The sequence below is a fragment of the Plectrocnemia conspersa genome, unplaced genomic scaffold (genome assembly GCF_051122295.1).
Source record: "Plectrocnemia conspersa isolate PC_06_02 unplaced genomic scaffold, ASM5112229v1 ptg000002l, whole genome shotgun sequence".
In the NCBI taxonomy this organism is placed as follows: domain Eukaryota; kingdom Metazoa; phylum Arthropoda; class Insecta; order Trichoptera; family Polycentropodidae; genus Plectrocnemia; species Plectrocnemia conspersa.
The window spans coordinates 2124467-2150284 of record NW_028277166.1 but is presented as its reverse complement, the minus strand read 5'-3'; the positions used below and the strand labels follow the sequence as shown (position 1 = coordinate 2150284).

General features: G+C 28.6%; 1 protein-coding gene across 3 annotated transcripts in view; it reads left to right on the top strand.

Annotated features, from left to right (window-relative positions):
* Positions 1-7857: 7857 nt before the first annotated feature.
* Positions 7858-25818, top strand: part of smog (G-protein coupled receptor 158 smog) — a 148708-nt gene continuing 130747 nt past the window's right edge. For 2 of the 3 annotated variants that reach the window (XM_088181304.1, XM_088181307.1), the window contains exon 1: positions 7894-8052. The gene's annotated coding sequence lies outside the window, so the exon portion shown is untranslated. Of the gene's footprint in view, positions 8053-25818 lie in introns of all 3 variants that reach the window. The other variant, XM_088181306.1, reaches the window with a different exon arrangement.

The window sequence follows — 25818 nt, the reverse complement described above, 5'->3', positions numbered from 1 at the left end:
GTTTTTAAATTTTACTAGCTAATAGTTTTATATCCTTTCCCTGTGATCCTTATACTGTTTATTTAGTCAAAAATAATATAAAATGTGCGTCTAGTTAGCGACAAATGTTGTTTGTTTACTTTATATCTGAATGCATGGAAAAAAATCACATATTAGTAAATAAAATTGTGTTAATTGAAACCGATGGGGCAAAAACTATGACATGTGTTAAAAAAGGATTTGTCTTAATTTAAAAAAAAATGATCAAAAAGTACTAGCGTTACATTGAACGATATAACCAAGAAGCGCTTTGTACTCATACATTTTCACAAGAAATTGTAAAAGTTATTAAATTGGTAATTAAGATTTATTAACAGCATTGTGGCAAAAGCGTTCCACCATCGTCAATTTGAAGAGTTTTTAAGTGAAATAGATATCAAGACTTTCTCCTCCACAACAAAGTGCGTTCGCTTTTAAGAGGTGAAGTTTTAAAGCCTTTTTCTTCTTAAAATAAACAAAATTAAAGTATTCCAGAAGATCAGAGGTTGCAAAAATTATATTTCATGGTAAATATCACAATATCAATAAATTTATTCAATCATAAATTACAAGGAAAAGGAAACATTATGTTCTGATCTCAATCGAAAATAAATTGTTACTTTACGCTAAAGATTTGGATTTTTTAAATTAATGTCTTGTTTCTTCGATTATATAATTTATTTTTAATTGCCCGGAGAAATTTCGAGCATAGCTCGGAATTGATATTTTCCAATTGTTTCACCAAAAAATTTGTCTGTCAATAATAATCGTGAGACAATTGTCAATAACCGCTGTTGCTACTATACAAAAACAATATAATAAAAAAATAGATTATCGAAAAATAAAAATAGCCTTAGATCGTTTTAATTGCTTCTTATCGATGCGGGTTCTTAGATCACCAAAGCAAAGATAAAACCGCCGGCCGGTTAGAGTAATAGAAAATCGCAAAAAAATTGATGGTCATTCAGATACTTTACTAAACCACTTTATTACGTGTCTTAACATTTGCCAGAAGAATTACAAAAAATATTTTTTAAGCGCTTTACATGTAATAGAATTAATTATTTTAATTGTAATTTTCGTAGCATCATCCAAATTCAATAAGATTATACAGAGATATAAAATAAAATTTAGAAAGAAGTTAATGTATAAGTATTTTTTTTTATATATTATGGTGCGTTTAAAAATGTTGTAAATATCATCTTCTTTGGTTGTTCCTTTTATATCAATTATTTTCAATTGTTCTTCTGATTCTTGATTGCTTCATATTTGACATTGTTTTTCTTAATTACTTGTTCTTCTAAATGTTGTTATCAATTTCTCTGTACTCTTCCGTTTTATGTCAGTCATCGGTGACGGCGGCTGACATAAAAAGGAAGAGTACCAAATTTTCCTTTGAACAATAAATAAATCTGACTTTAAGTCGCTTAGTTTAAGTAAAATTAATTAAAATATTGACTCGCACTAAGTACAGTCCTCACGAAAATATCGCAGTTAAAATATAACTGTAAAACAAATACATATGTACATAAATATAAAAAGTGTCGAGTTTAGCTCCTCTGCCTAAGGTGAAAAATGCGAGTGTAAAAAATATAAACACGTCTAATACATATGAATTCATAAAAAAATTGTATGAGTTTGTGAATTTAATTTATTTTATTTTCGTAAAAATATTCTAATCACACACATCCTATCAACCGTGTTATCGGGGAGTATACTGTAGTTTATCATTGGAGCACGTTTTATGGATTAGCAATGTTTGTTAAAAAAAATGTGTGCTGTATTAAAGCCGATGTTAAAAGATTCCAAGAAGTTCATTATTGACATGTAGAACCGTTGTCAAACAATAAACAGCAGGGCGATACAAAGGGCGTTTTTAAACCGTTTCATTAAGAGATACGCACGAATCTAGTGAAACCAATTTGTCTTACTACCAGTATATTATTCTTTCATACATATTTATAAATTTAAAGAACAAATTTTGCTTTGAGTTTTTCGACCTTGCCTTAGACCGTACGATCATTTTAATTCCAAGAGTTCAACCCGATCTATGATACAAATTAGAGACGGTATAAAATGCACATAATAAAGCTGGTGAAAAGTCGAAGGTCATACACAGCAACGATTTTGTGGATTATAATGTGTATTATTAGGATTGATAATTTATTAAAGAGATATGAAATATAAAAATCAAAACAGTATGTATTAAGAAATGAAGATTGAAGATGTAGTAAACAATACTTATACATGAAAGACTATAAAGGCAAATATTACGGTCAAAGATCAAAGAATATACCAAAAGGAGTGGAATGTAAATATAAATATGTTACGCCAGTATTGTATAAACAAAAATCAAGTGACACTAATTCGACGAGTGCGTACGGTATACATTATTCAAATTGAAACTCTCGGCACTGTTTTTCATAAACACATTCTTTTCATTCCGCTCTCGAACTTTTGTAGTGACGTGTCTAGTAAAGTGTATGTAAATACTTGAAAATTTATTCACCCCACGAGATAAGATAAGGAGGATGACGCGCTGATGCCATTTATCAGAGACTGAAAGATCCGGCTCTTCCTGAATCGAGCGAAGAATTTTCTTGACTCGAGTGGGCGGCGATAAACTTGCTGGGATAAGAGGATAGGAGTATTGAAAGCTGAGCCGAGGTGAGCAGGCGACCATCTCCTGGGCATGTTGTGATGAGTCTGGCGTTGCCAGGAGACGCGCAACGGCGCCAGGTCGATGTTCCTGAGACGCGTGCGGCTGCGCGGCGCACAGGGGTGTAGTCGGCGTGGAAAATGTGAAAATAGCGTTGGAAAACATGAAGCATATTACGCTTCAAAATATTGTCTTTACACATTTACACATAATAAAAATAATGTGAATATCTAATACAGTCATTCTCAAACTAGCATACTTAAACCCTTGAGAATCTTGATTTTTTTTCGGCATCAGTAAAATACAAAATCGTCTGGCATTTGCTGCTTAGATATGGTTTGATTATGTGTATAAAGTTTTACTGTATAATATCAGAGTAGAGTGTATTTTAGAACATAGGTACGAATCGCCTCTTTTTATGACAAACAAACATGCTTCTTTTTACTTTATTTATAAATAAATGATAAGCCCTGTTTCAGTAAAATTAATGCATTTAAAAATTCAAAACTTATACTAAGTATTAAATTGTAATATATTTTTTTATTTGAATGAGTAGAGCGTTATATTCCTGTGTATATAATCCATTAATGCGCGACTTTCAGCTGTCCTAGAAAGTCGCGATTGCGTCCCTTATTCTTACCCGTCGCGGACAAGACGTCAGCGCTCGAGAATACTCCTCTTGTTCGAGCCTTCCAGCTTGTCAACGAGCTTGGCAATAACAACGATGTTTTCGGTTAAGCAAGTAAGATAGTGCTTATCTATTTTAGGTCTACACCATAATTATTTTAAAGAGTGCTTATGATCGTATGTTTGAATTGATGTATTTTTTATGTATAACGCATTGAGGCATCCTGTTAAGTCATAGATGTTAAATTTGTATTAAAAAGTAAAATAATAAATCATTTCGTATTTTAAAATTATTTATATAAAAAACATAGACGTGACTTTGGTATAAACCTTACAAATGAGCATTTGAAGCATATTAAATACTGACTTCATTACCCAGGATCATTCCTGTTATTACAAATTTATTTCAATACTTTGCAATATACAATATTTTTATTCTCTTGTCTTTACAAATTGCATAATTGACCTAAAAATGACATGTGTAAATGTCACGTCGCTACTGTTCACTATTTAGGAGGAGATTTTGCGACAGATAGATGGATAGATAAAGGACTATATCAAAATAAATAATATAAAATAAAGTACTGTTGTTTGCTTAAATCCTATGAAAAAATAATTTAATTGATTTTTTCTTAAATTTATATGTTATAAAGACAAAATTAAATCAAGTTGAATCATTATTTATATTTTTATTCACATCGTAGATTATATTATTATATTATTTTTGCTGATTAAATTTTTGGATTTTGAGGCTCAAAGGGTGTGACTTAGCAGCCAAATGGCATTAAAACTCGAAAGTGGTGATCCCGACGTGATAAATAGACGAGCTTTGAAATATTGTTTATACAATCTTTAATGTCCAAAAGAATTGTTTTTTTCCTATGGAAATTATGAGGATATACCGTTGTTTTTTTTTCAGTTTTAGTCTATTATGTTTATTTTTCAGTGAAAGTCGCTACAAAAAATTAGCAGTATTTTTTTTATAAAGTTTTTTTGTTACAACTTTACAGTTTTAGGTTAATGTTATTTTATTATTATTCTTACGGTTACTTGTGATGCGTATACATATTAAAAAAAAATATTTGACTTATTTAAGGTTTTTATTTGAATTAAAAAATGTTGAAAAATCTTTATAGTAAAAAATAAAAAAATAAATATGTTGTATGTAAGTATAAAAAAATCATAATTTTAAATATAATATATATATATATATATATATATATATATATATATATATATATATATATATATATATATATATATATATATTTATATATATATATATTTATGTTTATATATACATATATATATATATATATATATATATATATATATATATAAATTTATATATATTTATATTTATATATATTTATATTTATATATATATTTATATTTATATATTATAATTTTTAAAATACATACAAATATATACATTTAAAATATATAAAGCACATTAGCTCCGTTTTAATATATACATAGAATTGAAATATTTTGGCAAATAAATTTACGAAAATCTAAAAAAGATGGCCTTAACCTGTTAGTTGCCAAAATGCAATGTAATGCTTTTTTGAAAAATAAATGAAGTGAATTTTTTTAAGACTAACGAATTTAATATATAAATAGCACATTTTACGGAATTTTAAATATATAAATATATTTAAAATTATATATGTTTCAACAAAAGAATATATTTTTCAAGTTATCAAAATAATAATAAATATATATCTTGCACCTCTTGATAAAAGTTTAAATCCTAATTACGTTCGCATGGTATTTTTACAGGCTAAGATAACACTATTTTCAACACTCGAAAACGTGTGATCAGATTAATTGCTAAGTTTTTCCAAAACGCTAAAATGCGTGAACGGACCTTAATGTGATAATAAGACGTAGAGTATTTGTTTTGGAAAAAATAATATTTTTTTAAAGCATATGTTTTTATTAATATGTATTACATTGATATACTAATCTTGAAAGGTTCGGTAATCGAATGATATAAAAATATGTTTTAAATAAAATCAGCTTTTTACTGTATAATATATAACTTTAAAATGCTTATTTGTGGGCAAAAAGGATAGATAAAATTTATTAGATTTTAAATGAAAATTGCAGAACTAGTTATTAATCTCGAACTTCACAAACAAGAAAGTGGAAATGTTATTAGCAAGCCTTCTTTGGATTTGAAGGAAAAAAAAGAGTTTGTTAATAAATAATATAGTACTGTTTCACGCTGGAAAGTCATGGGATAACGCCTATGATATTTCAGTTGTTGATTTAAAATAGTAAATATTATACAGCACACAAATAAGCTTTTGTTTAACGAAACATCTGCAGAAATAGTTATACATAACATTTCGTACATGTAGATAAAATTTAATTTGTATTAAGGGTTATTAAAGTGCCAAAAATTAAAATTAAATTTTAACACTGAATTTTCAAGATAAAAAGCGATTGAATAAATATTTTTTGAAAGCATTATTTTACCATTTTTTTCGCATTCAACTTATATCATACAATCATGATCCAATCTCATGAATAGACTGTATGCAAATTTTAATTATTTTTACTAAAATAATGTTCCGCAACAACGATCTGGAATAAATCAATATTAAAAAGTAACATTCCTTACGTTCAATGTGCTATTATTGGAATTTATCGAGTGAAAATTTTGTAAGAATACAAAAAATCAAATTAAAAACTAAAGTAGTACTACTACAATTGTACTATATTTACTACGCATACGCGTGAGAAGACACTGACCAGTGTGTTGAACCCTGGATTTAAATTTAGAAGACTAGAGTGTTTACCGTATGATCGTTTATATCGAGCGTAATCGATGTTGTGAAACGTATTTTGATTATTATTATTTATTTGATCAACGATAATAATTATTCTGGTTGGATAAATATAAATTTTGTGGCAGAACATTTTAAAGATACATGAATAATGTATTACAATATTTCATATGCAATAAATTATTAAGAAACCCATTGAAAAGTATTATATATAAAACTCATTCATTGTCGGAACCGACAAGTTAACTGTATATTATTTTATTTAAATAAATTCGCATAGCAACAAGGAAGAGACACGTGTTACAAATTAATTGAATGTAATTACAATTTTACACGTACTGTTCATTAATAAATGATTGTCATGTATCAATTAAATATTTAGTATAAATATGGAGCTATTTAAATCAATAAAGGTAATTAACCAGTCGGGCGCAAAAGTGGTAACACCCGACGTGATCTGAAGGAAGACTAGAACGGCATAAAAATATAAATAGTATTGTTACAATATCCACCTGTAAGTATTGATTGTTTGCTATTCTAATGTAACACAGGACAATGGTAGATTGTCATTTTTTTTTAGGATTTTGCGCGTTAGTATCAGTATTGCCATTTTTTGTTGTATTAATTGAGCTGTTAATAACATTGTATGTGATGAAAATATCAATCGTCAGCAATATTGGATGCGTAGTTTGTGTTTTTAGCCAAGTATTAATGATGCTTGCAATTTAAATTTTTTAAAGGATTTTAAATCAATTTTGACAACGTCTTGATGCCATTTTTATTAGAAATGACATCCTGCGTATTTTCCCTGTTATTGTAGATATAGAGAATTTTGACAGAACAATGTTTTGTGACCATGGAAGAAATGAAAAAATGTTTAAAGTTTGAGAACCCTAAGGGCGTGGCTTCGCAGGCAGTGAGACGCAAAGTAGTTTTATTAGATTATAATACAATTACGACAAACGATAAATGGCGCGATATTTTCTCCGAACGGTGGTGAAGAAGCTGGCGCAAGGTTGGTGTCCGTGAGAGGTTCACAAAAGTCTTCTATATAGTGGAGGATGATCCTTCTATGCTACGGTGGTGCTCGTATGGAGGAGTTCCTCTCGGGACGTGAACGCCAATGGCAATATGTTGTTCGTGGGCGGCGGGCGTCTGCTGGTCTCTTCGAGTGGCTGCTTGTGAATACCTTTTCCTTCATCGGAATCCAGGCTTAAGTATCCAGGGCTGCAAAGCTTTCTGACTAATCACAATCATGCAGCGATCATACAGACAATATGTACTCGTTTCTTATAACAGCGAAATAAGTATACGCCTTTATAAAACGACATTTGCTTGATTGGCATTGTCCAAGGTCGTAAACTGCAATGGGAATCTTGTGAATGCTGGGATTTATTATATCCGTGATCGTTTCGCAACAAAGAAATATTCTTTTAATGACGGAGAATATTTACAATTAGAACACTTGCGTGATATCTATGCCATTTTTTCTGGTCGTAACGAGGGCTTTTGTGTGTGATCCCATCATTTACGCTGTTGTCTTGTTTCTTTGTTGATGGATTTTGGTCACAGTAAATTAACGTGAGTTTTAAGATTGAAAATAAAAAGAGACAATAATAAATCTAATACTACTACTTACACTAAATAAAATTTATGAAAATATATATGTTTTTCATTAAAAAGATTTTTTAAGTCGAATTTTCGTGGCTCGCGATCCGACTGCGCCCCTGCCGGAGGGCGGAGCGCCGGTGCCCGGGCGCTGTCCGGCGGCGGCGCTCCGCCTGCCCGCCCGCCAGTCTGCCCCGAGCGTCCCGCGGGAGCGATCCGACGCCGTCGAGAGAGCCGCGACGCGAGTACGTTCACGGGACGGACGGACGGACGCGATATGCGCGCGAGCGTCGCGGTCGCCGCGAGGCCGTCGCCGTGCTGCGGCTGCCGCCCCATTACCCTCAGGTGGGACACATTGGGTTAACCTGCTAGTGGAGCGCCGTTCCGGTGCGCGTTCCGCCCGTCTCAGAACCGTATACATGCCGGTCACGTTCGAGAGGGGGGGAAATATTAAGATTTTTTTTTCGGAAATTTGAATTTTAATAAATTTGTGAAGTGGATTTTTATATAGTGATTTATTTATTAATAATAATAGCATACCAAATAGTTATTTTAACAATAATTATAACAATTATTTTAGGTAATATATTTAATAATATTTAATCTTTTCCATTGATCTATTGCTTTCATATTGTTCAAGGGCAATTTTTCGATGAGAATTGGAAAAAGTAATTGATTAGGCTACTTTTAAAGGCGCCACCTGTTGATTACTTTGATTAATTTACGGTTATATTGCCACAAAGATATAACATTTTAAATTTACATAATAAATTCGATATAGGGCCTTGCTTATAGTTACAATTTGCAATTTGTGTTTTGGTAGCGGATAAGTCATATTTATATATTTTTTGCCACACAGATACAATTGGCTTATATTTATTTAAATTATGTGCTTATAGAACAAGTTTAATTTTTATAATACTTATTTTTTAAATTAATATTATTTTTAAATTACAAAATAATGCATAAAAGGCAAAAATTTTAGCACTAAAAAAAGTCACTTTCTTAACTTTGCAATTTTAATGACTAAAACTATAATATATGTAATATGTAAAATAATTCGTAGTTTAATGATTTTAATCGAAAAAATATTTATTTTATTTTTTGTTGTATATATTAAATCTTATCTGTGTTATTTTGAGAACGGTTTGTCATATTATCAGTGTCGCTTTGACAACAGTTTGTCTGATTTTTATACAACTTTAATCTTCATGTTGTATACTTATCTGAAGTCTTATAGATATGAATATACATATATTATTCAATTATTAATATGGTCCCATCAATTCACATGTGTAAAAACAAAAACGATCAGTGAAAAAGAAGTGTTTATTTTTTTAAACCAAATCATGCGATATTAAAATTTAGTTGGTTTATCAAAAAATAAATTATGGTTATATAATATATTTATATATAATAAAATATGTTAACACAAAACATAAATAATGGTTTTATAAGATGATCTAAGATTTTGTTGAGTAAGTCATTTAAAAGTAATATTTAAAAATATTTCGATATTTAATTTATTAATACTGTACAAAAATGTGATAAAATAACTTTATCTTTAATTATACACTGATTATTGCTGCATTTTTATTGATTTTTAAAAAAATACGCTATAAATACACATTGCTGCGTAATATAGAAATGATTCCAACCCACATCAGTAAAATTTTATTTCTTTTGACCAATATTAAGCAACAGTCTGTTAGTTTATCAGTAAATGAAATATGTATATGTCAACACACGAAATATAAATAAGTATTTTGTTAAGTGAGTCATTTTAAATATTATTTAAAAACATTTTGATATATTTTCTTATTATTTGTGAGAAAATAATTTATCTATAATTATACACTGATTACTATTTTTCTTTTAGTCTTAGAGATATAAGTATATGTATTATATTAAACGATTCAAAAATGCGCCATAAATTCATGTCTGCGTAATATAGAAATGATTCAAGCTAAGATCAATAAATCACATCAATCAAAATGTATTTATTGTTTACATCTTTCGACCAATATTAAGCAATACTCGACAGTTAGTTGATTCATAGGAAATTACAATACGCATATGTAAACATGAAACATAAATACAATTTTATTAAAATAATTTAGGATTTTCTAACGTAAGTCATGTTAAACTACTATTTTAAATTTTTATTTTTTTATATTAATACTTTATACCAATCGATATACAAAACATAATTTATTGTTAATTATACGCTGATTAGTATTTTCCTATAGGTCTTATATATGTATGTATTATAATAAATAATTTCGCCATCAACTCAGATTAGTGCGTAGTGAAAAAATGATTTAAACCAAAAGCAATTAATCATATCAGTAAAAAGTATTTTTTTAGGACAAATAATAACCCTTTGAGTAGTGGATCATTTTTTACACATTTGTTAATTTATTAGTATACACCTAAAAATGAGTTAATTTTACGTATTTTTCCATAATTATTTTTGTTGTTATTTATTTATTATTATTTTATATTGTATTTATAGTAAAAAATCAGTGATTTATTACTTTAATTTATTTTACTGATTTTTTGTATTGTTATGTTTTATTTATTTATTTTAAAACTTTTATATTTATTAAATCTCGTTTATTTATTAAATATTTATCGGCTATTGTGGATTTTTTAAGCTCTCAATATTTTTTATAAAATTAATATAAAATAATTTCTGTTATTTTTTTGTATAATTTTCAATAAAAATCATTTACATTCAATAAAAATTGAAAAATATGATATAAAAATACAATGTTTTTTATTTATTATTTATTCTGTTATATATGTCAATATATAACTATCTGGAGTACCTCAAAACAGTGAAAGATCGACCACCGTACATGTACGGTGATACCGCTCAAAGGGTTAAGCAATATTTGTCAGTTAGGTGGTTTATAAACAAAAAAGTAGACGTATGTAAACAAGAAACATCAATAAATATATTATAGGATAATAAAAGATTTTGTGAATAAACAATAATTTATATATTGCGCCATTAATTAACAGTAGTGCGTAATATAAAAATGATTCGAAATCAATTAAACTGTAAGTATTTATTTTTTATTTTTTATATTAAGCAATATTTGTCCAAAAATAATCAAATATAGTATGCATATTGCAACAAGACATATTATAGAATAATAATGGATTTTGCTAAATAAGTAATTTTAAACTAATATTTAAAAACATTTCGATATTTTTTTATAATACTTAATTATACAACAACTAATATTTTTCTATTATATGTGTATTTTTTAAATAACACGATTTTTAATATTGCGCCATCAATTCACATTAGTGCATAATATAGAAATGAGTTGAATGAATCGAATTAATAAAATACAAATATTTATTGTTTATTTTTTTGGACCAATATGTAATATTTGAGTGAATTGGTTGATAAGCAAATGAAGTATGCATATGTCAACAAGATATATATTTGATACACTAATAAAGAATTTTGTAATGTCATCTTAAACTAAAACTTTTAGATATTTTTTTAATAATACTGTAAAAAATTATAAAAATATCTTGATTCATAATCATACATTAAAGGGGTTTGTATAAATAATTTTATAGATATATGTATTATATTAAACAATTTAATATATTGCGCCATCAATACATATTAGTGCAGAAATATCGCGACAATGAAATATAGTGACCAAATATGTAGTTTCAATAATAAAATACAATCATTTTTGTTTTTTGAACTATTGACAAATTTAAAAAAAAAAACAATTTTTTTACAAAAATTAACTTTTCTTAAAATCAATAATATTTATAACACGATGCCCAACATTGCTTTTACCTTACCATAATTTTTCTTTAATATCTAAAAACGCTAAAAGTACAGTAATATTTTAAGGGAATATTGAGTTATGAGCTTGATTAATTAAACAGTAAGCTTTCGAGCGCAAAGTGCGGGATTATGAGTGCGAAGTGCGAATTTATAAGAATCTAGTCATTAATTTAAATATGTCACATTTTTCTAGTATAGTTTATTTTATTAATTTATTTAAATTAATTAAATATTTAAAAATAATATATATTAAATAAATGATTAAGTTTTATTGAGTCTCTGTATTGTTTTATATACATTACCCGTTGGTTACATATTCGTAGTTTATTAAGCTGTAACTGTAACTGTATGTGTTTGTGTTCGCTTTCTAATGATAGTTTTAACTTTAAAGCATTAACTGATTACTTAGAAATGTTTTTTCTCAGAAATAAATAAATATAAATAATTATCAGAGAAAAACCAGTTTGTTAGTTAATGGCTTCTAAAGGCAAGTTAAAAATATATATTTAGTTTTAACATATATTCGTATAGTTTAATTTTTTTTAATTTGTGATATTTTGTCCGATATCTTTAATATATATTTTTGCTAGCTAAAAATTTTCTCTTAGATAAGAGTTTTTTTGCAAAAGTTGCATTATTTTTGGTGGAATATCTTCATTGCTCAATTTCACATGTGGGTAGCTTATTTTCACAGTGGTGAATGTTATCCAAGTTGATAGTTATAATTTAAATTAGGCTAATCTTTGACCAGGGAATTCTTCTGTGATGCAAAAAGAGTGCTTTGTGGAACTCTAAAATGTATAAGATTAAATGTTTGACCCCCCTGAAAGCTGACATTAAAGACTCGTAGTATTTTTAGCAAAAAATAATGCAGTATTTTTTCATTTAGCTATTTATTGATTATGTTGCTGTTTAAATTCTAATTGATGATCAGAAATTATCTCGTTTTCATGTAGGTAATAATGGTGTCAATATAAACAAACGTCAACCTACATTGTTCAAACATATAAACATCGCGTGACGTCATTGCGAACGCGTTTGCCGTCACAATATCTAAATATAAATAGGAAATATTAATAAAGGAGTAGTAAATTCTTGGATATTGTAGCTATTCATTTATATTTATGGGTAAGATGTAGTAATTTAATCTTTGATATGAGGCTATTTTTAAAAATAGACTTAAATTGAATATTGACTGACAAATTGTCGCGAAGAGGGCACGTTCGCAACTTAATCCAATTGAGGTCTGCCACGTTTTAGAATCAAATTTTAACCGAGATGTAATTGATGGCATTCCAGCAATTTTTGCTCATCAGAGTCGACGTCGCTTTGAGATTCCAATTTAATATGCTTTAAAGTGAGTCTCAAACTTTTTCTTATGCTATTTATATAAAAATATAATTTATTATTTTAGAAATATTCGCTTATAAATGCGACAACATAAGTTAAAAAAATAATGTATATTTAACATTTATTTATAGATATGATTGTAAATTAATTAAAAACAGAAAATTTAAAATAATTTCTAATGTAAATTAGCTTTAATTTTTTTCAAGCAAAATGGACTTATTTCACTTTTAAAATGTTTATTTATAGTTCACAAACTGTGAACATTTACAACTGGTCGATCGGCGAGTGATTAATTAGTTGCCGGCCGGGCGACTACCGGGCGATATACAACCGCACGCTACATAATGATAACTTTTTTAGACATTATATATATAATTAATATTATTATTTCGGTAGTCAATGCTAATATAAACCTATATATTACACAAATCAGAAGATTGGTGACTCCGACGTGATAAAAATAGCTCTTGTATAATAACCCATATAACATTAAAAAATGATTATCATTAATAAATACAAATTAAACAGTAATAGAATTCACCAAAATACATTTTTATTATATATGTGTATAATTGGTGTAAGCAAATACCAATTATACACATATGAATTTTAAGACCTACATTATATAATTCTATAATATATACTTAAAATGTACGTCATAGAACGATTTAAATAATTTATTACAATATTCATCTGATTATAAATAATTAGAAAAAAGTACATAGCAACAACATATCAAAGACACATATAAACCTATTTTATATATAAATAATTTACGATTGTAGTTCTTTAAGCGCTATATAAACTCTCTAACTCTTCATAAACAAAAAGTCAGTATTAATACCTATTTTACATTTTATTAACTGCAGTGTCTGTAACGTTAGTATGTTCAGGTGTTAGGACTGAGTGATGTGACTGTCAGCTAGCGAGCCGCTCTGTGAATCTATCTGGTATATATTTTTATTTATTATTTTAATAATTTATTTAGCTAATATAGATCATTTTTACACTACACATACGTATAATACATATATAATATAAACATAATATAATATATATATATATAATATTATAATTTGTTTCTTAATACACAAAGGTGTTCCTTTATTCTGCTTAGAAAATTAGCTGCAATTTTATTTTTGCGGATTGTCATAGGAATATTATTATAGAAATTCACACTTCCGTACATAATTCCCCTGGACGTACTCGTTTTCTTATATCTAACTATTTTTAAATTGTCTCTATTTCTAGTATTAAATCTATAATATGTACATCTTTATTTTTTATTTAATACTCTGGTAAAATATTATTTTCTGACTTATAAATAAATACTAAAAGGTTCATCTTCAATATTTTTTGTCATTTCAACCATTCCAATTTTTCAATCATATTTCTACAACTAGTAAATCAATTTTTATTTAAATCTTCTCTCATTGGCCTATTTTGTAGTTTTTGGAACATTATTTTATCTAATTTATTAAACATATCTAATATTGTTGCACAATAATTTAAATAAAGCAATTTAATAGTATTGTATTTTTTTTGTGTTTATACTTCTGGATAATATACCAATTTTTCTACTATTTTTTTAATGTATAATTACAACGTTTCTTAATTTTTTTATCTACAATTACTTCTAAATATTTTATATTATAAACTTTTCCATTATTAAGTTATCTATAATTATTTTTATAATATTATCTAAAATATTTTTATAATTAATAAAGGTAGATTTAGTTTTATTCTTATTTAGTTTAAGTACTTATATATTATACTTAATTCATTATTTACAAGTTCTTTAACATATTAATGTGTCGTTCGCAAACAGATGTATTTTACATTATTTTTATAATATTAATTATATAATTAATATATAATATAAATAGCAATTAAGACCCTTGTGGTACATTGTACAAATATTAGTTATATATAAAGAAATATATAAGCATACATCAGGTGTTAAATCTTCTCTCTTTGATGATTAAGTGTGTATATAAAGTTTATCCTGCAAAACTCTTGTATATGTTTCATAGGTTTGACTAAAGGTGAATGGTTTAATATTGTTCAAATAGTCATATGGTTAATCGCACGTGTGTATTTTAACTGAGTAGTCATCTGTAAATGAACTATTATATAGGGCTTCACAGTTTTTTTGCTTAATCGAATAAAACATTTCTTCGTATTGAGCGTGATTATGCCATATTAGTTCTAAGGGTTGGTTGATTAAGCACTTTTAATTATTTTTAGAGCGTTACAATATCATTGTTTATTACCTTGCGCTACACGTATTTTTTAATAAAATTATCCTAACAGCATTAAAATTACGGTACAATTTGTGCAATTAGTATATATACGTGTTTTTTTATTGTAGTGAGTCATAGGGAAAATCTGGTTCAAATCCTAGATTTCGGACGTAGCTGACGTGAAGCGGCTGCTTCTTCGGTATTTTTGTTGGTATCTTGGTAGACACACGGCGTGGCTCCGCTTAGTGGGAGAGTAATTGAGCTCTTGTTTGCTCTAAATCAGAAGTGAAGTGATTAAAGTGACTCATTAAGTAAAAGTTCCAATTGAAAGTTTCTGGATAAAAATATATTTCTGGTGGAAGTGAGTTTAGTACGCAGTGTTTGCTTTTATATACTTTTTAAGAGTTAGTTCTAATATTAATCGTCTAGAAAATGCAACGATTTAGGGCAAAATCATGTTTTTTTTATTATTGTCCTATATAGCTAGTTAAAATATTTTGCATATTTGCTATAATTTAAACAACGGTTGATTCTACAATGCTGTAACCTTATGAAATGCAGATCTTAGGTCTTGCTTGGTACTGACTGTTATTTTGTGCAGGTCCTTTTGATTATAGTGCATTATGGCGCGCGCGCTTGTATTATATTATTAGGCCGAAGAGTAAATCTCCTATTTAATACAATCGCAAATAACTAATATATTATAGTTAGTTATATATATACATTTTAACAAATCCTTTTAACATTTTTTATCTCAACAATCTGATAAGTCTATTATAGAACAACTTACCAATATAGTCCATTTATAAATCAAAAACCGCCTTTTTCCGACCCTTGATTTATACCACTGGTGTGTGATACTAAAAAATTGCCATTTATAAAATACACGTGCTAGAATAAAACCTATAGGAGATTTTAATCAACGCATAACTTTAAACATAAATCAGATCTCTCTGACATAAATAAAAATGTTACGGCAGAAAAATAATACAATAGGTATAGTTATGCAGCAGTAAAAATTATATAAAATGGCATAATATCAATTTTACCCTTTCTATTTTAAAATTTATAATTTCACACAAGGGCCTTTTATCTTTTATTTATAAAACTTTATTACTGGAAATCTAATTCAGTTCGATGATCCATAGACCTTTGTTTGTGTAAATAATACACTGCTATCCCTAAAATTGGAATTTGAGATTGAGAATTGATTAATACTAGAACATAAGTAGTGTCGTAAGAAATCAGAGGTATGATTGTTATTCATATACAATTAGAATCGATCAAATCATTCCTACACTTTCAGTGTGATAAATATGCTGTTGGTAGTTCAAATTTGTCTGATAACAATCTTTTTAAGTTGTTGGTTATATTTAAAAGGATTTTTATGTGAGGATTATATTTTGATTAGAATATTAAATATGATATCATTAAAAATTCAGGATTCGAAACATTGCACCATCAGTCAAATTAGAAACAAGCAGATCCTACGATGATTTTTATCTTGTAAATTAGCATGCGATTTTGAGCTTTCCGTCATCGGCCGGTCAAAATATGTGTGTCAACAGTACAATTGGTCGATCGGCGAGTGATTAATTACTTACCGGCCGACTTAAAGAGGATGCCACGCAATATTTATTTTATCTTATTCGATCGATGTTTTCGGGCAATATATATTATTGTTCAGGAATTAAAAAACGCTCTTATTAGAAGTTATAAGTGTTTTAAATTTATATATATATAATTCGAAAAATTGGTGACTCCAACGTGATAGAAGTAGCTCAACTATAAAAACTTATACAAAACGATTTGGCACGATTCAAATGAAATCTATCAAAAATCTGAATATATTTAACATGTATTTATGATTAAATTAGCATAGCAATTTAGAGCTATACAATTAATAAATATTACAAGCAAAAGCTTAAGGAATAAGTAAAACAAGCATTATATCAGCTAAAATTAAAATGTGCTATATCATAATTGCAATAAACGTGGAAATTATATTGGATAGTTAGAATTTATTAAGGGCTAAATTAATTGAATATTTAATATATGTTTATTCATATTCGATGATTAAATTTATAGTAAAAATGATCTTAAAGTATTTTTTGTCTGCACATTTTAGATGAAATAAGTCAATATTAAAAAAAAATATTTGTTAAAATGAGTGCTAAATTTTTACATAAAAATAACCCAGATGGCTCCGACTGCTAAGCTTTGATTATTTGTCTGGAGTATTGTTATACACGCTGTTAACGCCTTATGCTAACGCCTGTTATGTTACAGCGGTAAATGTACAGCAATAAATAAATAAAATATTGTGCTTAGCGAAACTGGAGTGTGTGCTATTACCTATATAAGACGTCGGTAAAATTTGTTGTTCGACTTTCATCCGGTAACGTAAATATTTAGCGCTCAGCAATGGACCGGGAATAGCTTTTACGCGCTTTCAAAATCATTAACGTAAATAAACGCTTTTTGGACCAATTTTCAATATAAACCGCCATTAAAGCTGCGGTCGATAATACATTTATTGGCAGCGCCCCCGCCTTCGTGTCTTTCTTGAACTTGGACGGTAATGTCCGCGAAGAATGGCATAATTACGAAATAAACATATATAATTGAGAGAGAGTGGGTATTTGTAAAAGTTGGCGAGCTTATAACTTAATACCAGTTATTTATTTATTCACAACAACAGCATCTTTACAAATATAAACTAAAATTTCCTCACATTGAACCTGGTTTGTTAACTATTTCATATTTTCAGGAAATTCTTCTCCTTTGGGGATTTTTACTAAAAATACTTATAATGTATTTTTTTGCGTTCTTTACATTGTATATCAATTAAAAGTGTCAATGTTATGGACAGTTAATATAGGACGGAATAGCGTAGTCTGAAACGTGTCAGATTAATAACTCTGAGGTTGCGAGTTCGAGCGTCGGTAGCGGCACTCAAATTTTTATTTAAAAAAACTGGCCCCAGCTTCAGTGACATTGATTGGTTATAAATTATATTAAATATATTAATTTATAATTATTAATATAGATGTCATTTGTAGGTATTCATTATATCTGATTGTACAAATTTACCCCGTTGTAACGCATTGGGCTTTCACTTCTCAGGTTACAACGAAAGATTTAATAAAATAAATAAATAAAAAATATAATTTTCTTTGTCGGTTATAGGGCAGATAGAAAAACATCTATAGACTTTTTCTCAAAAAAAGACATATAGAAAAAAAAGGAAGGTGCAATGACAATAAAAATGATTTCGGGTGGTAACAGACTTTTTGTTTTTATTTAATATTTTGTGTGCTTAACATCATACTGATAAATTTGATACTTAAATACCCAGAATGTTCCTGCTATTTACATAAGCATTATTAGTTTTATTATTTGTCGTTGAAAAGCAAAAAAATAAAAGATTAATAGTAAATTTGAAAAATACAAGTCCATTAAATTATGGACCTTTTAAAAAATTTGCATTATTTATTTCAATTATAAATTAGGTAGTATATGTTAAATTAAAAGTGTTTAGTGTAAAAGTTATGAACAGTATATAATTTATTATATTTACTTGATCTTTGGGTCTAAATTTGTTATTAATTATTAAATATATTGCCGTGGGTGCATCCATAGGCAACTGTGGGTTTATAGTGGGTTTATTCTGGTTTTCAGACGTCGAGCTGGACCAGTGGATTCAAAGAGGGAAGCGGCGGCTTCTGCGATTTTAGCTAATAAATGAAATCTAAGTTGGAGGGCTCTTGAAGTTAATTCCATAAACTCCGAAATAAACGTTCAAATGGAATGCCAGTGGTGTTAAAAAAAATCTCTCAGAGGAAGTGATTTTTGGTTATCCGCATTCCAGTATTTATATCTATGGGAGTGTTTCAATAATTTTTGTTTCAATAACGAATTGCCATTGGCCGCTAAGACAGTTCAGAAACGGTAATTTCTAGGGCTAATATTTTTTCAATGTGATTTCATACTACTCTATTCAAGGCAACAAATAATTGAATTTTCTGATTTACAACGTGTACTTTGTGACTTAATCTGCTTAACAATTTTCCACGGTGGTTTCCCATTTTAACAAAGAAACCCAGTTTTTGATTTTACGAGTTAAACTAACATTTTTATTACTTAATAGCATAAGTTAATACATCTAATTTTAAATAGCAGAGTGGTTCAGTTGACGAGCCCGACGATATTATAGGTAAAGCAAAAATAAATAGCATTATAATTATTAAAAACAATTATTTAAAATAAAAATCCATTATTTTATATACACTTTTTTTTACAAAATAGACATTGGCAAAATTCGGATGGCTTTCCATGTGTGAATTTGAGCATTTAATTTTTGATTAACAAAGTATGTGTTCTAATGACTTAAAATTATTTAAATAGTCTGATGGAACACTTTCATAGGAATATGAAGAATTTTAGAACATCTCTAAATCCATCTATCTATGATTCTAGCTTTCTGTTGCAAAATTCATCGTTGGCTATTTATAACAATTTATCGTTTTTCTTGTTAATTGGACACAATACACATTTGCTTAAATTTTTGGACCTGGGTATAACAATTCATAATTAATCACACCAAACACAAAAAAACTCTTATAGGGACAATGATTTTTAAGAGCTTGGAGTACATCTCGTCACCAGTAACAATCTTTTTTAGAAATAGATTAGTTTAATATATAGACAACAGTGTTGAATAGATGGCGATTTTTTGTTTGAGGGTTTATGTGAAACCCAAATTCATTGTATTTTTAAGTGATATTTTAGTGTTAACAGCTAAGTTACACGAGGATCAGATTAAAAAACGTTATTTATAAGCAATATAAAAATTTGAGTTTAATTCAAATTATTAGTGTGTTTTTTTTTATATAATTATAAAAAGATTCCTTAAAACTGTTTAACATCACCTGAAGGTGATCCATTCTAAATTTGGTAGTACATCCCCAAACATATGCTAGATATGTAAGGACATAATAGATTGTATTAAGTGTGAAACATACGGCATAATATTATAGATCGAATCTGAATAATATTAAAGTTTTTTAAATTATTTAAAAAAATGACATTGAAAATTTCCAATTATTAAAGTTTTTTAAATTATTTAAAAAAATGACATTGAACAGAAAAAGTGGTGTTAATACTCAATGTTCTTGTCCTTTGCCTTTGTCATTTTAGGGACCAATTGTAGCTGTCTTAAATAGTAATAGATTGTTTGATAAACGTTCTTCTACTTGTGTAGGAATAATGTGGATTCGCTTATTAATTGTCATTGTTTTTGGGCGGAATTCTTTTGTTCTTGACAAACAACAAAACTTATTTAGTTTGTCTTTTTCACTCCAAATTATTTTATTACTTTTATCCACTCGATACTCTAGCGCAAGTGCGTCAATTACAAATAAATATATACAATTACAAATAAACAATTATTTATTAACGTACTAATTTGTTATATTTTTTTTTTAAAGTACTAAGTGGTTATTCAATATTATTTTGAAATGTGCCAAATTTGGCACACATGTCGTATATTTGGCGTCGCTGTGGGTTTTTCCAGGAACCGACGTTTTCTCACGTGCCCATAAGCTTTACATAATCTCTTGTATGATAGATGCGTCCCTAGATTAGAACGGTTTAATTTTCCACAGCTGTTACTCCTAGCTCACGAGATACAGCAGACTGATGTTTGAATTCAAGCAATACAAAGCCCCACTCAGTAATGGAGACTCGGGACAATATAAACATTTTGCATATTTTATTTTATCTATCAAGTACCAGCTCGGTAGATTAGTGGTATAAGTCGGTGACTAACACCAGAAAAGCCCCGGCTTCGGATCTCGTTTGAACTTTATTACCGATATTAATTTATTGTATTAATATAAAAAGCAGAGTTTTCAACTTTTCGTCTACCAGCTGTTTTTCATGAATTTTCTCTTAATATTGATAAAAAATCTTTCAGGGTTTCGCTTCATAAATCCTAAAAGCCAATCTTCCCCTGTCATTTGATTTAGCGTTCGCGCGTCGGGCATATTTTATAAGTGCTTTAAGAGCAATTGAAAGGCGAATTTGCGAAGTTCTTAAGGTGGTAATCGAAAAAATATGTGGCTGCTTTGATAATATATTCTACGATGCTTTTCTCTTGGTTTAAATAAAATATTCGTCTTACACAGCGATAACTCAAGTAACAGGAACGGATGATGCTTGCTCCATTACATGCTTTTTCATCATAATAAATCTACTCAAAGATACATATTATGCAGTGGCGAACCGTAGATTTATTGTTCTCGTTTACTTCTTTATAGGCTTCTAAGAAAGTTTATGGTTTTAGACCTTGTGTTTGTTACAATAACTTTCACTCTAAATATTTTAAAGCAAATAAAAATTATAAAGGTGCTTCTTTATAAATAAAAATATTTAAACATGTTACTCTTATTACTCATTCTGATTCTGTGAATAACGAAGACTATAAAACAAAGTACATCTCACGTAGTAAAGTATGTTTCATTTGCAAAGCAAATTAAATAATTTGCGATAAAATCAGACTGTGTTTTTTAAATACGGATTTTATTTGACTCTTATTCTATAATAACCGTTATCGCTTTCGTATTTCGAATATTCATTAATGCATCTTGAAAAAAAGAAAAGATATACGAGAACGCCAACATTGATATTTTTATTGATGAGCAACCCCTTATCTTGCTGTTTCTGTAATTTTAATTTATTTTTCTTAATAACTGAAAATTTGATTTATCTAAGAATCAATGTTAAAAAATAAAATTAACTGGACCAGATTGATAAGAATATATTGAAATTAATATAATTTTTCACATATCCACAATCACTTGCAGCAAGCGCTAGTCACTAAATTTTTATGCCTTTCAAAGGAAGTGACAAAATATTTTAATTCTAAAATCCAGGTCGATATTATAAAGGTGTTTTTTTTTTATAGGTATAGAACTTAAAAAAATAAAACATAAAAATCGTGGTAATGGCCATGGTTTTGACTTTATTGGAAGGATATTTTTGTGCAATTGGTGTTTAACTATTTAAATGATACACATTTTATCATAATATTTAAGAATTACAATCAATTTCTTAACTAAGAAGAGGGTTATAAAAAAAATCAACAACTTTTTTAAATGAGAAGTATTCGTAATATTTTTTATACACTATAATTTAAACATTACAGTTGTTAAACGTATGTATATGCCAAAACCTTAAATATTTATTATTTATTTGGTATATTAAAAAAATATTAGGGTTATATTTACGCCATAAAAAAAGTTTACCTATTCTTTACATTTATGCTGCCCTACACATATTCCATGTCCACTTTTTTTTACATCTGACACAAATTAAGTTGATATTTTTATAGGTTCTCCATTTTGAGAACTGCATACAAATCATCTTCTCAAATTACGACAATTTTTTCAAGCTTTCTTAGTTCTGTTGGGGTAGCATTTGTAGAAATAGGTGCTTGATTTTTTATTTGTAATCATTCCTGTTATTTTTTTTTTCGATTACACTTGCTGTAAATTAAAGACGTAAATATGGGAATCAATAGTAATCTCGTTTTCGGTCCATTCACCAAATCTACGATGCATATGATGGTCCAGCGGCTTCAACTTTTGCACGAGCCAAATATTGTAAGCTCTTAAAACAAGATCTTTCACCAAAATCTTTCATAAAGTGGTTGGACACAGCTTTAAATGCTATGCACGATGGCGAATCGACTCATTCGGGTCACTTTCCAGCAGAAACAATTTCTTCGATGCGCACTGTACGATGTCTCTGCGGATGCGTATTATTAATAACAGTATGCATGGTGCAAAAATGATCCATGGTTATTCGAATTACTTGCTTGGATGGACTTTTATGTCTACCATAAAATGGCAAACCAAACTGAACACAAATCAACTGTCAGCTGTTAAATTTGCTGTTAATGAAAAAAGTGTTGCAAATTCTATAAAAACACCATATGTACCAGTGAAAACGTATTCCAATATGATTTTACTAAAATTTTTAAACTATTTAAAAAAATATTTTTGGCGTAGATTCGAGACTATTTTATTTAGATTTTCTTTGAGGAATATTCCGAAAAAATATTTAAGAGGGGGGAGGGAGCAAAAGGTGGGCAGTCAGTGGTCGTTTTTTTATTATTTCGATTTCATTAAGTAAAAGTATTTGTATAAATTCAGATTTGCTCTCTTTTCAAAAATTACACTTGACAATTAGTCAAGTGTCAAGTGTCACGTTGTTACGTTTTTCAATTCTTTAAAGTCTAGGCGGATGTTTATTGATGACATATTAAATATATTTTGCCTACTCATTTGCGTTATGTCTGTTATGTAGCATGCATTTTGTGTGCAACAGCCTAAGTTTTCAAACCATAACTGTGTGTTATGCATTCCTCTATGAAATTCTTGTCAAATACATGTGTGCGTTGGCACGTTAGGAGGACGTGTTGTCTGGTGACACCCCCTTGGTGCACACTGCCATCGCGGCTCGGAATGTGTGCCACGGGCGTGCTGGTCTTTAGCATTCTAATGGAAGTTCGAAGGCCATAAGCGGTGGTCGATGGCACAATTAAACAGTCCCTGGCAGTAAGCCATTGTCACGACGCGTCGTGGTTAGCATGCAAATCGGGAAACACCATTGTTGTCCTTGAACAATGCGGAACTATGAAAGGAATCCATCAGGCGTTAAATACACGCGCAAGAGCTAAAGAAAATTCAAGGTATGAAATGGATTTTCCACAATAGTTAAATCGATATGCCACGCAAAATCACCGTAGAAGCATGTGTTTGCTTATGTAATAGTTATATTTGTTTATAGTTTTCCTTCACATCTATAAAATAACAATGCGGTGTCAAATTGCTAAAGACGCTCTAGCGTTGAATAAATCATTTAATTTTTTCACATAGGCGCTAACAACTTTGCAGTTAGCATTAACAAACGCAAGAGACCGTAGATCGTAATTCATCGTGAATTTTTCTAAATAAAAAATATACATATTTAATATAATATAATAACAACGCACAGTTACGTCCGTTACCGTCGAGTAACCGTTACACAACGCGAAATGCGATTTAAATATATAAAAATTAATTCAATATACTGCAATAATTAAATAGCGGTTTTTAGAAATATGAGAGCAAAGAATCGATGATCGTATTAGTACGTGAAAAATCTCAGTTACTGTAAAGATATTTTATATCGAATATTTTTTGTGGTTCGTATTGTATTAAATATATAATACAAAGAAAGCGTATTTCTAATAGTGTAATATAAATATTAAAAGTGAACACAGAAAGTGCATTATATTTACTATTGACCATTAGATGTTACGGTAGCTGTGATTTTATTTATTAAATGAATCAGAATATAATTATTTACATGTCTGATCAGTAAAATAAATATGAGTACGAAAAAATATCTCAAATAGAAAAAGAGTCGGAGAGAAAATCCTAAAGCTTCCCTCTTCGCGTAAGTGAATAGAAGTAAACGAATCTAGACACTCCTGTCTGCACTGGTTGAGAACCGCAGGCTCTCAGCGTAATCTGTTCCACTAAACATCAATCCAAATATTGTTCGCGCAATTCCCTTGTGTATATTTTTAGTCACGCACTCAAACACGTACATACATACGTTAAACACTTTTATTATCCCTGCAGCCGTTCGATTATTTCAGGTGTGAGTCTGTATAAGTAGTTGTAAATCCATCTATGAGTATTAGAAATAAATATTATGTTGTCGATAAAATATCAGATATTCTTTATATTTTTATATATAAAAAAATACTTGTTCCGTTTATATTTCAAAATTAATTTCACGATTATTTAAAAAAAAAAATGCTCTGATTTTCAGGGTTAATGTTGTAGTTACAGTTTATTACTGTGTAATTGATGTTGATCAACTAAATTTTATCAGTCACGCGTGGAATATAAGAACGAGCAGACGTGTTATGGTTGCCTTTTTATTTTGTGTAAGTAAAACAAAACTATGAATGCAAATGTATCATTTAATATGTGCATTGGATTACAGTTTTATTTTATTTTACGAGAATGTTTCAGATCACTCAGAGTGAAAAAATTATTCTTAGAATTAGTAACAGAAACGTGAAATTATATTATTTTAGATACAAAAATGACTTGGCTATAATAATAGTGCACCTCAATAAATGTGTTATATCTTAAAAAATCGTTCAAAGTGTTTATTTTAAGCGTATTTTTAATATTCAGTAGGTCCATCCTTAGCTTTAATTACAGCTGCAACTCTTTTTTGGCATACTGTCAATTATTGACTTGTAGGTGGACGAAGATATTTCTCTCCATTTCATCTGCAATTTTTTTCGAGAATCAACTTTGGTTATGCTCAATATTTTATTTTAATTTTGCCCATAAATGCTCTATAGAATTCAGGTCTGATGCAAACAAACTCCTGCCTTTTAGTGAAATATGACACACTGCGTTTTCTTGCTGGAATCGAATGGTAGCGTGGTCTATGGTTGGTAATATTTTCTAATAATAATCCATAAAAGTGGATTCATTCAAATATAAATGCCACCCTTGCAAGTGTACAGGTTTCCTACCTCTGTTGCTGCCATGCAACCCCAGACCATAACGCTTCCGCCACTATATTTGACTTTAGGTTCTAAGCAATCTTCTAGATAATATT